Source organism: Pinus tabuliformis, chromosome 2_2, assembly GCF_031772625.1.
Source record: "Pinus tabuliformis cultivar Carrire ecotype Pingquan chromosome 2_2, CPIR1, whole genome shotgun sequence".
Lineage (NCBI taxonomy): Eukaryota > Viridiplantae > Streptophyta > Pinopsida > Pinales > Pinaceae > Pinus > Pinus tabuliformis.
In genome coordinates this window covers 702,913,894-702,919,469 of record NC_142300.1, presented here as the reverse complement: position 1 = coordinate 702,919,469, position 5,576 = coordinate 702,913,894, and positions in this window count along the sequence as shown.

Here is a 5,576-nt window from a genome sequence, read left to right as displayed (position 1 = left end):
TTTGTACCTATCATTTTTGTCGATCATAAGGTGTTTTTCAACCTATGATTGAGGACGATGTATATTTTGACACACTCCTATATTATACTATATCACTATTACCGGCTTATCTTGTAAAACATGTTATGGAATGTTTTTAAATTTATTTGTATGATTATTGCAAATGTCTACTTAACATTCGAGAAGCAATTGCATCTGCTAATGTATTTAAAGATCTTGGAATATGCTGATATTCAATATAATCAAATTCACGTTCCAAGAGACGCACTCTCAAAAATAATCTCAATAACACTGGATTTCTAATGGCATATACTTTATTAAGCTGTAATACAACGAGTTCAGAATCTAACCTCACTATCAAACTCCAAATCCCAAATGAAATGGATTCAGATAATAACTCAATCACTGCACTATACTCTGCAATGTTGTTCGTTGTTTGACCGAGGCTTACCCCATGCATAGATACCAACTCGTCAGAGGGCGAATAGATAACCAAGCTGCAGAAGAAATGTTCCGTGTATTACGACAAGCGCCATCAGCAAAACCAATATATGTTTGGAGAGGCATCGACATCTGCAATATCAAGAGTAAAACCAAGATAAGCAAGAATAATGACGAAAAACACTCTCTAAGCTAAGCACACTTTTTAAACTAAACACACCAGCTAGAAAGAAATCTAACCTAACTAAAAATCTCCACACCCATTTTAAGCATAATACCTCTTCAGGTAAAGACCATTTCTGGGTTTACCTAAAGAGTCCCCATCAAAGTCTACCAATTCATAGGCCCCTTTTGCTAGCTTTCACTTGACAACATAGGGACCATGCCACATAGGTACGAATTTTCCAGCACCTAATTTATCATTTGCTTGATCGTACAATAAGACTAGGTCTCCTTCCGAAAAATTTCGAGGGTTCACATTTTGATCATACTGAGCTTTAATACGTTTTGCATGGGTTTTGATCGCCAATGCAGCATCACGTCGATTCTCATCTAGCTGAGCCAAGTATAACAAACATTTTTCCTTTCGGAAGTGGCTGGAAGTAACTCGATGGCCATTTGTAATGACGGGATTTTGCATTCAATGGGTAACACAGCTTCTAGACCATAAACTAGTTGGAAAGGAGTGAACCCTGTTGACGTTTTTACTGAGGTTCGATACGCCCAAAGTGCTAAAAATAGCATGTTATGCCAATTCGATCGATGAATCCCAATGATTCATCGGATCATGATGACTAGAACTTTGTTGATGGCTTCAACCAGACCATTAGCTTGTGGATAATAAGGAGTTGAACTATCGTGACGCAATCCAAGCTGGCCTGTAAGTTCAGTCATCATAACGTTTCGAAAATGATGCCCATGATCAGTGATAATCACTTGTGGAACACCAAACCTAGCAATTATATGATTGAACATGAAAATCGCAGTTGTTTTGCCGTCTGCCTCAAATGTAGGCATCGCCTCGGCCCACTTGGTAAAATAATCTACTGCAAGGATGATATACGCATGCCCCCTAGCCGAGTGAGGGTTACATGTAATAAAATCGATACCCCATTTTTCAAATGGGCCGACGGCAATTATAGGATGGAGAGGAGCAGGTGGACCGCGCATCTTTCGATCAAAAATTTGGCAGTTGTGGCATTTTCAGACCGCGTTAATACAATCTTTAAACAAAGACGGCCAGAAGTAGCCAGCGCGCAATATCTTTTGGGCTGTGGCATACCCAGACATATGACAGCCACACACTCCAAAGTGACAGTCATTTAGAACCCTTTCAGCTTCCTCGTGAGTTAAACAATGTCGAAAAACAGAGTCCGCCCCACGACGATAAAGAGTATCTCCAATAATTCTGAATTGTTGGGACTGGAATCGTATTTTGCGACGTTCTGACCTTGATATTTCTGGCCGAAAGGATTGGGTCTGGAGATAAATGATGATATCCCCATACCATGGATCTAAAGTGCTGATTAGAAACAAGGATTTGTCCGCAATGGGCTCCTCCGCCACAGTTTTCGTGTCAGCACGCGGGAAGTCACACATTAACTCCGTAAAAACTAAATATTTCTTCGACTTAGACTTTTCAAATTCCAAGTCGAATTCCTGCAAGATTACAATCCATTTGGAGTACTTGCCCCCTAGAAATTGCTTGGTTAAAATATAGATCATAGGGTTGCAATCAGAAATTACTGTAGTTTTACGTAGTAAAATGTAATGACGAAAACGTTGGACAGCTTGAACAGCTGCCAATGCCAATTTCTCCACATGTGAATATTTTAGCTCAGTTGGATTTAAAGTTCGACTAAGGTAATATATCACATGTTCAGTACCGAATTCATCTTCCTAAACTAACACCATTCCAATGGTGGAATGGGAGGCGGCGAGATACAAGAAGTAGTCCTGGTTGTAGTTGGGAGGATGCAATAACGGTGCATGGGTCAATGTGTGTTTTAGTGCATCAAAAGATTTCTTAGCTATCTCATCCCAAAATAATGGAGTATTATGTTTCAACAACCGAGTAAAACCCTTTGTGATCTCTGTGTAGTTAGGAATGAATCGGCGTAAAAAGTTTTCTTTCCCTTGCAAACTTTGGAGTTGGCGAAGACTCAAAGGAGGAGGCAATTTGACAATAGCTTCAACCTTCAAGGGATCGACGTGAATGCTAGCTTTCGAAACAACAAACCCCAGTAACCGACCCGTTTCTATACAGAAAACACACTTGTGTGGATTCAACCTAATCCAATAATGCCTACACCTCATAAAGATTGCTCGTAAATGGATGAGATGATCAGCTCGATGTAATGAAGGAGCAGGCAAATCATCAAGATAGGGTTGCACAATGTGCTTGATGTCATGAAACGCGTAAGACATGGCCCTTTGAAAAGTTTCTCCGGCGTTCTTGAGCCCAAAAGGTAATTTGCAGTAAGAAAATGTCCCCCATGGACAAATGAAAGCTGTTTTTGGTTGATCAGCAGGTAGAATATTGATTTGATTGTATCCGGAAAAACCATCCATGAAGGAGAATATTTCGTTGTCGGCACAATCATCAATGATTTGATCGATATAGGGAGTTGGGTAATTGTCTTTTGGACAGGCTCGATTAATGTCCCTATAATCGATACATATTCTTATTGTCCCTTGCTTTTTGTTAACCGGAACAATATTCGATACCCAATCCATTAACAGGATCGGATAAATGAAACCTACTTTGAGTAATTTTTCAAATTCTGCTTTAATAGAAGCAGCTTTTCTCGAGTGGATCTGACGCAAACGTTGCTAGACGGGTTTAGAGTCCGGGTAAGTTTTGATCTCATGAACAACAATTGCAGGGTCGATTCCTAGCATTTCCTCATATGACCAGGCAAACACGTCATGGAATTCTTGAAATAGGGCCTTATATATTTGAATTTCATCTTCCATACACAAGGCACCTATATGAATGTTTTCAACAATTCCAGGCTTAACCGAAATGTCAATAGGAATAGTTCGAGAAATGTTTCCCAAATTTAACTCTGAATCAGGATTTTTCATTGGATTTTGAGGTTCCTTGACATATTCAGTCGTAAAAATTGATGAAAAATCATTTTCAAAACGATCACTCTCGGGTAAAAACAAAGATCTATGATGAAGATCTTCCCATGGTAAATCATCGACACATAGGATTTCACGAATTTGCTCATCAGTGTGAACAAGTTCATAAAACGTTGTTGAATCCGAGTTTGATGTGAAAAGTGATTCCTCATGGACCACATTCATTAAGTCAATTTTGGTTGAAGATGGGTCGGTAAACGACTGCACGACCTGGTACGCAATTTCATATGGACTCAAAGGCATAACATCACCAAATGAGTCTATCTCGGATTCGGAAGGTACGATCCAAGGATCATCATAAACAATGGTGTCTGACGAAATCATATGAATGGCTACAGTAGAAGATGATGCGTTGATAGGAGGAAAAGGAAAAGTTCCCAGTAAACCAGCATCTTTAACTAGTCCTACTCCAACATCCTTATACGGGATAGTCATTTTGCCGACATGCTGAATACTTTCAGAAGAGGCTGGGTCGGATGAAAAGTAAGTCAGCTGGTCTATAGTTACGATCTTTCCATTATGAGGGAACTTTATAAGCCAAAAGACCGATGAAACAACAGTTGTCATAGCGTAAGACCAACTACGACCCAAGAGAAGGTTGTAATCTAGAGGGGCATCAACCACCTCCACATCTAGATTAACAGTTTTGCCTTCTACCCCTATAGGTAAATCCTATAGAATGCCAAACAGATGAAACCCACGGCCATCAAAGGCCTTTAGAATCATCGGGGATTGATTTAGCGAAGGAGAACCAAGCGATCTCTAACATTGTATCGACATAATACACGTTGAGGCTCCCTCATCAATCACAGTCCTATAAATAGGTTTGTTTTTTACTAACACTGGGATCTGGAAAGCCATTTGATGAGGTAAGCGTAGTGTAATATTTTCTAGATTGAAAATTATAAGGTTCGAGTCCTGAACGTCAACAGCTCCTATAGCCGACAATAGTAATTTACGTTGTGCTGGACATGATTGCAACACTTCCAAAGCCGACATTGCTGAAGCTGAAACAGCTAAATCTTCAACAATGTTATAGTTCTGAGCTGCTCTCGCATGTGGATTGAAAGCTGACTTTCGAAGTATACCCTTGGTGGGTGGTTTGATTACTAAGTCTGGATTAGGTTTCTCGATCTGTAGCGGATCGGAACCGGGAGCTGAGGTTGATGGGTTAGAATGAGAAGATTATGCTTTTTTACCATCAACAAGACTTTTACTTCCATAATCATGCGATCGAGCTGCAATCCTAACATGGGACATCATCAGTATGGGTTCTTCATTGGCATTTGAGGAAGAACCTATCATCTTACTGTCTTGACTTGGAAAAGGATCCTTCAAAACAGCAGGCGTTTGGGAACCTTTAACAATTTTCGCAACCTCTGCATGATAAGGGCAGTCTCTTGTGAAATGCTCTTCGTCACAAATGAGACAAGGATAATGAGGTTTGCGTTTCTCATCATTTGATTCCGCTTTTTCTGGTTTCTCTTTCAAATTTTTATCTATTTTATTTTTCTTCTTCCCTTTCTTCTTACCACCGGATTTTGATTTGGCTGTAGATGACTCTACAACATGAATATCGGCAGAAATTTCTGCGGAAGAATCTCCTGTCGGGGAATCTGGCAAGGTTATGATAGGAGAAGAATTCTTGGAATATTTCTTCTTACTTTTGGTATTAACCGTACCAATCATACCATCAGTGGCATGAGACCCTGAAGGAGCTGCAACGATTTGATTTTTCTTAGGAAGATCGGGGATTTTCTTGTGTAACGTACCTGACTGAGTATAAACTAAGTCAAGGTACTGTGCTTGAGCAATTACTTGCTCTTCAGTAACGACTCCGGCCTTAGCTACATCCTTAGTGATCTTTGGCAATAAAGATTTTACAAACCATTCAGCTAAGATCTGATCCGGAATAAAAATCTTCACTAAACATCGTCGACGTCTCCATTCATGAATGTGATATGAAATGTAAGTGGACGTTGACTGCT